At 45.5% G+C, this 12091-nt stretch overlaps 1 protein-coding gene across 1 annotated transcript in view; it reads right to left on the bottom strand.

Moving 5' to 3' along the window:
* The window catches only part of BMERB1 (bMERB domain containing 1), a 140216-nt gene that overhangs the window by 58909 nt on the left and 69216 nt on the right, over positions 1-12091 (bottom strand). The window lies entirely within an intron of this gene.

Below are 12091 nucleotides of genomic sequence, written 5' to 3'. Positions count from 1 at the left end.
AAGACACTACATACGTGTGTGTGTGTGTGTGTGTGTGTGCACTCAGTCGTGTCCAACTCTTTGTGACCCCATGGACTGTAACTTGCCAGACTCCTCTGTTCATGGGATTTTCCAAGTAAGAATACTGGAGTGGGCTGCCATTTCCTCCTCCAGGGGATTTTCCTGACTCAGGGATCAAACCCATGTCTCCTATATTGGCAGGCAGATTCTTTACCAACCGCATCACATGGGAAGCCCTTACATACATATGCCTGTATACAAATATATCTGCATGCATGTATGTATATACGCCCCCTTCATGGATCACGGCCTTGTCATGGCAAAGGGGCTTGTGTAACTCAATGAAGCTACGAGCCACGCTGTGCAGAGCCACCCAAGACGGATGGGTCATAGTGAAGAGTTCTGACAAGATGTGGTCCACTGGAGCACGTGGTATTCTTGCCTGGAGAACCCCATGGACACGGGGTATGAAAAGTATGAAAAGGCAAAATGACATGATGCTGGAAGATGAGCACCCCCAGGTCAAGAAGGTATCCAAAATGCTACTGAGGAAGAGTGGGAGGCAATTATTACATGAATTTGAGCACAATGCTGGGAGATGGCGGAGGACAGAGGAGCCTGGCGTACCACAGTCCCTGGGGTTGCAATGAGTCAGACATAACTTAGCGACTGAACAACAGTGTATATATGCACGTACTAGTTCACTAGTTCACTAGGGCTACCGTAACACAACAACAGACGCTGCGTAGCTTAAACTATAGACATTTATTGTCTTCTGGTTTTGGAGGCTAGAAGTTCCAGATCAAGGTCTGGCAGGGTGAGCGTCTGGTGAAAACTCTCTTCCTGGCTTGCAGATGGCCACCTGTTCACTGTACTCACACGGCCTCTTTGTGTGCATGCAGAGAGAAGTCTCTGGTGTCTCTTCTTAGAAAGACACTAACCCTATGAGATCAGGGCTCCACTTTTAATGACCTCATTTAATCTCAGTTCTGAGCACCGAAGAATTGATGCTTTTAAACTGTGATGCTGGAGAAGACTCTTGAGGGTCCCTTGGACAGCAAGGCGACCAGACCAGTCAATCCTAAAGGAAATCAACCTTGAACATTCACTGGAAGGACTAATGCTGAAGCAGAAGCTTCAATCCTTTGGCCACCTGATGCAGAGAGCCGACTCATTGGAAAAGACCCTGATGCTGGGAAAGATTGAAGGTAGAAGAAGAAGCGGGCGACAGAGGACGAGATGTTTGGACGGCATCACTGACTCAACAGACATGAGTTTGAGCAAGCTCCGGGAGACAGTGAAGTACAGGAAAGTCTGATGTGCTGCAGTTCACGGGGTTGCAAAGAGTTGAATAGGACTTAGCCATTGAACAACAGCTTTCCCATCTCCAAATCAGCCTCACTGGGGATTAGGGCTCCAACATATGAATTTGTGGGGGATATAAACATTCAATCCATAACACTATGCATGTATGTGGATCTATGTATATACATATCTCTTCATATACTGACATTAACTTTTTTATGTACATTCTTCCAATGCATACATATGGTAATTTATGTGATTATATATGTTATATATGTAGTATGCATATATAGGGTGATACATATGGTTTTATATGTGTGTGTGTGTTATATGTATAATGTTATATATAAACGTGCATTTTTTTAAAGAGTGCAAAAACACATATCAAGATGTGAGTAGTTCAAGATGTTATGTGCATATACACATATGCACACATGCACAAACTAAGTCATTCAGTTGTGTCTGACTCTTTGCGACCCTATGGACTGTCTCCCTCCAGGCTCCTCTGTCCATGGGATTCTCCAGGCAAGAATACTGGAGTGGGTTGCTGTGTTCTCCTCCAGGGATCTTTCCGACCCAGGGATTGAACCTGCATCTCATTTATGTCTCCTGCATTGGCAGGTGGGTTCTTTACCACTAGAGTCACCTGGGAAGCCCTATATATATATGTGCACACACACACACACACACACACACACACACACATACCATCATGAAGGTCTGGTGTTTTAATACAAAGTTAGGGTCTCACCATTTTATTACCTGCTCATTTCACTGAACATTCCATGAGCGTTTCCACACGTCCTTGGATGCTCTTCCCCAGCAGCAGTGTGAAAGGCTGTGTGCTTTGCTATTTGTGGCTGTGTCATGAATCACTTCACCAACCCCCAGACACTTAGGTTGTTTGCCATTTCCCACACTAGAAGCAGCGCTGGGATGAGCATTCTCAGAGATAAATCTCTGCGTGCATCCAAGAGGTGCCTTTAGGCCACATTTCCAGAGTGAATGGCTGGGTTTTAAAGGATGCAATAGTCTGACGACCCTTCATCGGTAGAGGAGACATAGGGGAGGGAATGTTCTTGCTTTCCTCTGAAGCCAACATCACGCTCCCTGTATCTGCTAATTCCTTCCACCCTGGGCTGTTGTGAGGATTGAATTAACAGAGACACGCCATGCTTGATGCACAGTTACAATTACCTTTGTTATCACCATGCTCTGCCATAGCATCTTTCTCTCTCTCTCTCTTTTTTTGGGGGTTGCAGGATGTGAATCTTGCAGCATACGAACTCTTAGTTGCGGCGTGTGGGATCCAGTTCCCTGACCAGGGATTGAACCTGGACCCCTTGCATTGGGAGCACAAAGTCTTAGTCACTGGGCCACCAGAGAGGCCCCATCTCTTTTTAATCCTTACCACAAGCCAGAAGGATTGGGATGTTCTCGTTCTTAACAAACACTTTTCCTTGTTTGTGATTCCTTATTTTTTGGCTCAAAGCTGGTAAGAGAAGGGGCTGAGCCTCTCAAACACATACTCTTTGTCTCGTCATGGCCGCCCCTTCCCGGCACAGGTGTGCTGAGTTCAACAGCCCCATCTGTTCACACCTGGAGTCTGGGATGGTATCTTTCCTGTGGCTACCACAAACCGGGTCCTTAGGACAACAGGAGCTTATTCTCTCACGGTGATTAAATATTAGTGGATTAGATAGTGTCTGGAGGCCAGAGGCAGGTCTGTTTTCTCCAAAGGCTCAGGCGGGCAGCGCCCTCCTCACCTCTTCCAGATCCTGGTGTCTCCTGGCAACCCTTGGCTTGTGGCAGCATCGCTCCGACCTCTGCCTGTTTCCCTGTCGCCTTCTCCCACGTGGCTCTGCGTGTCCTTCTCAGTCCTCTTCTGTCTCATTGGCCCACCCTAATTCAGTGTGATCTCATTCTAATCTTCAATTACCCCTGCAAAGCCCTTATTTCAAGAGACCTTATTTCACATTCTGAGATACGATATGAATTTTGGAAGGACACTATTTAATCCACTACAGTGATGAATGGCCACAAGCTTGCAAGCTCCCTGACAGCGATGTCACTATCTCCAATAACTTTAGTCACTGAACATGGAGCACAGCCCTGGATGGAAGCAGCAAGAGTCCCAGGAAGCAGTCAGGGGTGGTGAGGATGAGGGGGGCATGGTGAAAACCAACTGGGGGCCAGAGTTAGAGATCTTTGAACTGAGGCCAGTTTCATGATCGTCTGTGAGCCTTTAAACCTCTTAGTATCATGTTCTACCTTTACAAAATGGGATTTAACAGCTATCATGTGCTAAACTGTGCTAGAGGCTTTATATGTACAATCTCATCTAATCTCTAATAGAGGATGTATCTGAAGCTTAGAGAAGGCAAGTGACTTGGCACACATCACATAACCAGAATGCTACAGAAACAGAATTCAAATCTAGCCTCTCTCTCTCTTTTCCCTAGCCACATGCCTTCACCGCATTATACAGCCTTCGGATGAGGGTTAAATGAACCTATGGATGCAAAGGTGCATAGTTAACCATTCCAAAGATGTGAGTATCCTCATTTCTCAGCCATCGCGGTTCAGACGGGCAACTGCTTTCCACAGGACACACGCTGAAAATGGCAACACACCCTGGGGTGAAGTGTGGGACAGAGAAAATTAATCACACCCCATGAATTGGCATTTTACCTCCATCCTCAGAGAAGGACAGAGGCGGTGGCAATGCCAGGCTTCAGGTGCTGAGATGAACATTTAGCTTTGACTTGGGGCAGAGGATGGCACTGATCCTTCTGTTGAAAAGTCCTGCTCATAAGATGCTTTCCTTCCCCTGGAGAAAGAAGCAAAGCCTAGAGTTCAAATCAGGATGGAAAGTTCAAATCCTTTCTCTATGCCAGGCACTATTGTTGTTCAGTTAAGTTGTGTCCGACTCTTTGTGACCCCATGGACTGCAGCACACCAGGCGTCCCTCTCTTTCACCATCTCCTGGAGTTTGCTCAAAATCATGTCCATCCAGTCGGTGATGCCATCCAACCATCTCATCCTCTGTTGTCCCCTTCTCCTTCTGCCTTCAATCTTTCCCAGCATCAGGGTCTTTTCCAATAAGTCAGCCCTTCACACAGGTGGCCAAAGGATTTGAGCTTCAGCTTCAGCCTCGGTCCTTCCAATGAATATTCAGGGTTGATTTCCTTTAGGATTGACTGGTTTGATCTCCTTGCTATCCCAGGGACTCTTAAGAGTCTTCTCCAGCACTACAATTCAAAAGCATCAATTCTTTGGCACTCAACCTTCTTTATTGCCCAGCTTTCACACCCACACATGACTACTGGAAAAAACATAGCTCTGACTATATAGACTTTTGTTGGCAAAGTGTCGCTAGGCTCATTACAAGTCTCATCTCATTTAATCTTCACAATACCTTAGGTGAGGGATTAACCAGCTATGACCATGGGCCAAAGCCAGTCCCCTCCCTGATGTTGCAAATAAAGTTTTATTGGAACACTGGCCATGCTCATTCATCTATGTATTGTTTATGGCTGCTTTTGCATTACACCAATAGGATGAGTAGCTGTAACAAAGACTGCATGGCCCACATAACCTCAAATATTCACAGAAAAAGTTTGCCAACCCCTGCCCTAGATGGTAGATGCTATCATGCCCCTAATTTAAAGGTTTAAAAAAAAACAAAACACACATTTAGACAGTAACAATAATAGCTAACATTTATTCAGCACTTATTACATGCTAGGATCAAATCACCTCATTTAACTCCCAAAATAGCCCTGGGTGATAAAAACTGTTTGCATTCCCCTGTCACAGATGAGCAGGTCGAGGCTTAAGAAAAGGAGAAAGTGGTGGGGGTCAAGATTTAAAACCAGACCTGTCCTACTCCAAAATCATTGTTGCCATCAATTCTATTAAGAACTACCTCCCCACTTAAGAAGTATCATCATCAGCTTAACAATACAGAAAACTGAGTCGGTTTTATTGCCCTAGATATATGGAGAGTAGCTGTTTTTTAATTGCATTTTAAAAATTATTGGAGTATAATTGCTTTACAGGGTTGTGTTAGCTTCTGGTGTACAACACAGTGAATCAGCTACAGGTATACATGTAGACCCTCCCTCCCACCCCTTACCCCCTCCCCACCCCGCTAGGTCATTACAGAGCACTGAGCTGAGCTCCCTGTGGTTTATAGCAGGTTCCCAATAGCTAGCCATCACACGCATGGTGGTGTATATATGTCAACGAAGAGGAGCTGTTTTAAAGATTTAGCAGGTGATTATCTGGGGAGCTCTACCCCAGGAATTAGGATACACGCGGGTTGAGGGGCACGGGTCATGTCCAAGGACCTTCATGCAGGAGGTCTTCAGACCAGACCCTGAGAAATGTGGGTACAAGATGTCACTAAGTGAATATCATGCATGGTCGGTTTCTTTCAGTCTGACCTTGTGTGACAGAACTAGCATGACGGAAACCTCGGCAACATTCTCCAGCTAGAAGGAAGGCAACCAACAGCTGGATGTGTCCATGAGGACAAATCCTAGGAGACAGATAAGCATGTCAGGGCAGCTAGAGAAGATGGTTGCTACAAGGAGCTAAGAGAGAGCAAAGCATGGTTGTTTAGAACGAGCGGAGCACTGAGGCACAGAAGTCCCCAAGGCTCCAACTGCCATGGCTGTCACTCAGCTTAGAGCAGCTGAGTCACTTCTGGGGGATGAAGCAGCTAAATCCATCTTTTTTATCCCCAAATGCCACACCAGGAAGACTCACGCCTCATGAGCACAGCAGCGCTGGCAAACCAGAGCTGAGCACTGAGCCCCGGACATGACAGGGATGTTCCTGCAGGTTTAATCATTTATCTTGAAAACGTAAAGCTACCTGGGGACAGGGTGGCGATGGTGGGCATGGCGAGTGAGGGCTGACGGTCTCCTAGAAATTTATAATTTAAATCTAGAGAGAAAGGAAACTGCTGGGGACCAAAAGAGAAATCTTCCCTGGTCAGCCGTCTCCAGCCATGGGTCACAACATGAATCTAAGTCCAGGGTCCCCTGGGCAATATCCACTTCTGTTTCTGCTTCCTCATTTCATGTACCCAGAGCTCTCACATATGAAGCATCACTAGGAGTCCAGCACTAACTCATCCTGCTCCTAAATACCTTGGCAGGTAGGTACACTCATTATCACCCTCTCTTTATAGGTTAATAAGATGAGGCTCAGAAAGAACATAAGTGATTGGCCAAAGTCATTCAACCAGTGAATGGCACAGACCCAGGTCTATCTGATTCCAAAGCCCAGGCTATAGGTCAAAGGGCTACAGGATAGCATTTCCAAAACCTCAATCACTGCACACAATTCACCACATTCACCACTTTCCAGGTGGCACTAATGGTAAAGAATCTGCCTGCCAATGCAGGAGACTCAGGTTCAACCCCTGGGTTGGGAAGATCCTCTGGAAGAGGAAATGACAACCCACTACAGTATTCTTGCCTGGACAATTCCATGGACAGAGGAGCCTGGAAGGCTACATACAGTTCACGGGGCCACAAAGTCAGACATGACTAAGTGACTGAACACACACACACATTTTATGTTAGGGGCTGAATGCTTGTGTCCTCCCCTCACCCTGCCAAGGGCCTATGCTGACACCCTAACTCTGAGTGTGATGGTGTCTGGAGGTGGAGTATTTGCAAGGTAATCAGGGTTATAGAGGTCACAAGGGTGGGGCCCCCATAACAGATTAGTGCCCTCTTATGAAGAAGCACCAGAGCTTGCTTCCTGTCTCTCTGTTGTTCACCATGTAAGAACACAAGAAGACAGTCATCTACAAACCAGAAAGAGAGTCCTTACCAAACACCAGATCTGCCAGTGCCTTGATCTTGGACTTCCCAGCCTTTAGAACTGAGAAATAACTGGTGTTTAAGTCACTCAGTCTATGACACTTTGTTTTAGCAGCCTGAGCTAAGACACTAACTATACCATCATGTATTCAATATTTCTTTATGCTGATTTTTTTCACTCATATAAACTCCTTAAAGGAAACTGTATTATCATATCCATAAATAATGTCAATATCACTTAGTATAGTTAGAAAATAGTCATAACAATAAGTCCAATGGAAATAAAGTGATGTTATCAAATTCTGACTAAATACTATAGTCTGCTTAGAGCTCAGATTGAAAGCCTAACTTTTCTTTCTTAACCATGTAGATTAGTACTACATAGTTAGCAAGTACTGGAGAGGTGTTAAAGACAAACCACCAAACTGAGCTTTCTTCTTTGACAATCGTAAAGGTCAATTTCCAAAAGACAGTATAGGAGATACTATGGGCTCAGTTCCAGACCACCGCAATAAAGTATCTCAATAGAGCAAGTCACACAAAGTTTTTGGTTCCTCAGTGCACATAAGAATTTCATTTGCGCTTTACTGTAATCGAATGTGCAAGAGCATTTTGTCTAAAAAAAAAAAGAAAACAATGTATGCACCTTAATTTAAAAATACTTGATGGCTAAAAAATGCTAACCATCATCTGAGCCTTCCGTGAGTCATAATCTTTCTGCTGGTGGAGGGTTTGAAATGTGAGAATTACCAAGACGTGACACAGAGACACGAAGTGAGCAAATGCTATTGGAAAGGTGGCAAGATAGACTTGTTTGACACAAAGATGCCATAAAACTTCAGTTTGTAAAAAACACAATATCTGGGAAGCACAATAAATTGAGGTATGTCTGTAATTTTCCTGCAACCTAATTCACTGTGGTTTTGTTACTGAACTCAGATCTAGCTGCTTGCCACTTAGAAGCCATTAAAGAAGCCAGGTTGGAGAAAGGAAAGTTTGCTTTATTTTGGATGCCGGCAACCAGGGGGGAGGGTGGATACCTGTCCAAAGGCTGACTTCCCCCCTTCACCCAACAGTGAGTGGGCAACAGATTTTATAGACAGAGGGGGCTACGTGCAGAAATAGCACAGTCAACTCTGACAGTCATCTTGAAATGGGTCATCAGTGGTCTGACCAGCATCATTTTGATTATTTTAAAATAGGTATAATTCCTTCAGTTCCAGGACTGGTGTGTTTCCATGTCCCTGTGGCCAGTTCTCAAAACTGTGGCAGCTTTTGCATGGCTAAAGTCTGGTCATCATGTAGTTAACTTCTTCCACTGGGTGGTGATTTCAGTATCTATAAGACAGCTCAAAGGATATGGTTTAGAACATGGTCTATAGCCCATGAGAAGGAAATAAAGGTCCTTGAATGTGCTTAATGACTACATTATTATTTGGTTTCCTTTGTTTCTGCCTTTTCTCACTTTTCCGATTAAACTTATTCTTTCGCTAAAGCTTTTCCACAGACAAAAGACAGGTTGAGGACATGGGGGACAACAGCCATAGCATTTCAGTTTGAGGCTAAGAGCATCTGGGTCTCAGAGGGCACCCTTCCTACCCCCTGGGAAAGCTTCTGTAGAATCGAATTCCAGTTCCTTTGGTTGGAAGGGACTTAGAGGTCCTCATCTCCATGTCTGACAGGATGTGGAAGGACATGGCACGATTTGGTTCTGAGGGTCCCTCAACAAACAGCAGTGGGCTCAATCTCTTGAGTTCTCACTGGAAATTAAATGAGAACTGAGGCGTGAAGGCAAGCGTGTCAAATTTTTCACCCAAAGATGAATCAGCCATTTAGAGCCATTATTTCAACCCAGCTCGTATCATAGAAGCAATTTAATGATGGTGGACGTATTCATTTCAGTCCCACAAACACTTACTAGGCATCCGGCATCCTTAGAACATCCTCAAAAGGACACATGAGAGAATGGGCCTTTGGAGACCAAGGGAGCCTGGAGGTAAGCATCAAAGGACAATCACCTTCAACCTAATATGTCCTTTTCTATTGCGTGAATAGATGTGGGCCATTTTTTTAAAAGTCTTTATGGAATTTGTTACCATATTGCTTTTGTTTTGGTTTTTTGGCCACGAGGCATTAGGATCTTAGCTTCCCCACCCAGGGATCAAATCTGTACTCTCCACATTGGAAGGCAAAGTCTTAATCACTGGGACACCAGGGAAGAACCTAACACCAGGAGAGAAACTATTTGAATTTTTTAATAAGCTTTTTTCAAATTTTGGAATAAATTTTCATTTATAGAAAAGTTGCAAAGACACTACAGAGAATTGCTATCTGCCCTTCCCCTATTGCCCACCATTGTTAACATGACTGATGCGGGTGTGATTTACTGTTTTTGTTGTTGTTGTTTAGTCACTAAGTCATGTCCGACTCTTTTGCGGCCCCATGAACTGTAGCCCACCAGGCTCCTCTGTCCATGGGATTTCCCAGCAAGAATACTGGAGCGGGTTGCCATTTCCTTCTCCAGGGGATGTTCCCCACCCAGGGACTGTGAGCTGAGGCAGGAGGCTGATAAGCACCCCTCCACCAGGGCAAAGCTATTGGAGATTCAGTCCCTGTGGATCAAAACTCCAAGAAGAAAATAGCAGGACAATTAAGGGAGGAGGCTGGGCCCCGCCTAGACCACGTATTTCTCATTCCTGAAGTCACAAGACCTCCTTGACCACACATGCACAGAAAGGCTCCTTGGAGACCAAAGGGGAGTTGTGCTAAGGGATGTGCTACCCAGACACCTTTTCGGTAAAATCCGTCTTGGCTAAGAGATGCGTGCGCACACATGGGAGGATCCTGTGATATACCAAATATGGACAGTGAACCAGAGAAATCCAAATGATTGGCCAAAGGAAACCCGGAAGAAATGCCTCATAGAAGTGATTCGAGCTGCCACGAGGGTGCAACTCAGAGACTCTCTCTCCCTGAGACCACTCGTGTGTCTATCCAAATGTACTGTACTATTTTTCCTCTCAATAAACACTTTACCTGTTTCACCACTTTCCATCTTTGTGGGAATTCTTTTCTGCAAAGCTGAAGGGCCAGGGCCCTTGTCACTGACCACTGATCTAGTGACTAGGATTTGGTGCTTTCACCGATGCAACCCGGCCTCAAGTCACTGGCTGGGAACCCCAGCCACTACAGACCGAGGCCACCCAAGATCATATCCCATGTCTTCTGCGTAGGCAGCCAGATTCTTTACCACTGAGTGACCAAAGAAGCCCGATTCACTGTTAACTGTGTTGTTTGAACGCTTACCATGGCAGGTGTTACCTACTGAAAACATTAAAGAAACAGAAAAAGCTGTTGGGTGCAGGTACTGTGAGAGCCAGGTGAGCCCTCAAAGACGGCCTATGAGAGGGGCCGTTATGGGCATGAACTTTTCAGGTGTCATGACTACCTCCCAGGCTGACCTTGGTCCCATCAATTGATGAGTCTGGGCCTCAGTTTCTTCATCTGCCAAATGGGGACAATCGCTCATTTCTCAGCTGATCTTCATGCCAGGCATACAGAAACTTCTCTGTAATATTTGCTATTATTCATTTAATAAATATCAATGAAAAATTGCTTCATGCCAGATCCTGCTCTAAGTAATGGGGATGAAACAAACAGACAAAACCCTTGCTCTCATCAAGCTGACCTTCTAGGAAGGGGCTTATGTGTCAGGGAGAAAAGTCATTAGCTCACAGCTTTCCCCTGATGGTAGTTTTGGACAGATTCCAGTTCAAGTCCTGGCTCGACCAGTCACTGTGTGATCTGGACCATGTTACTGACTCTTCCCAAGACTCAGTTTCCTCCTCTGTGAAATGGGACAGTAACTCCTACCTCACAGAGTTGCTGCTCTGGAGATGAAGTAAGATGACAGGTCAAGTGCTTGGTGCAGTGCCTGGGTGTGATAAAGGGTGGTCAGTATCATTTTTACTACTCGCACCTGTCCTTTCCCTGGAAAAGTCAGACCACTGTGGGGGAGGAGACAAGGTCAGGATCATCAGATCTGGAGAACGAGGGCCTGCTGATCATTTAGACCCACACCTGCTCCCCAGTGGCTCAGCGGTAAAGAATCTGTCTGCAGTGCAGGGGAGAGGCATGTTCAATCCCCGGGTCAGGAAGATCCCCTGGAGGCATGCATGGCACCCCACTCCAGTATTCTTGCCTGGGAAATCCCATGGACAGAGGAGCCTGGTGGGCTACAATCCATAGAGTTGCAAAGAGTTAGACACGACTGAAACAACCGGGCATGCATGCACACACACGTCACCCTGAATGAAGGGTCCAAGAATGGCCCCGCTTCCCTCTGCCAAGGAGCTAGGTCCTCTAGCTCGCCACCCTGGGTCCCCACGGGCACATCTTCCTGGTATCGACCTGAGGGAGAGTTTTAAATACCAGGGAAGGATATCTGAGCCCCATTACTGGGGAACAGACATCCTGATGCATTTCAAAGGCTCCTGGTGATACCCCAGCCTTTTACTATCATCAATCATTCATGGAGGATAGAAGCTCATTTCAACCCCTCAAACGTCCTAGTATGGGATGTATCAAGCATCTCGCCTTCTCGCTATGAAGTGAATATAATGGGAAACAGTCAGTTGCTCTTAATGAGTCACCATTTCCCAAGAAGATGAAGTAACTGCTTTTAATTCAGACGCTCCGTATCCTCCCCCTCTGCCTTGTGAATAAGGATGCCTCTGGGTCCTGCGAGTAATCATACCTCCTTCTGCACGCCGCCTTCTCATATGTAATGCCTCTTTATAATCACAATCACTCCACAGGAAGGTTTTGCAGCTGAAGAAACTGATCTGCCTTCAAATCGTGACCATGGTTATTATTCTCTAATGGGACTTCGGGTATGTTTTTTTTTTTTTTTTCGCTTCTCTGAGTTTCTATTTTCTCAGCCACAT

This window comes from Cervus elaphus, chromosome 10 (assembly GCF_910594005.1).
Source record: "Cervus elaphus chromosome 10, mCerEla1.1, whole genome shotgun sequence".
NCBI lineage: Eukaryota > Metazoa > Chordata > Mammalia > Artiodactyla > Cervidae > Cervus > Cervus elaphus.
This window is presented reverse-complemented; position numbering and strand designations above follow the sequence as displayed.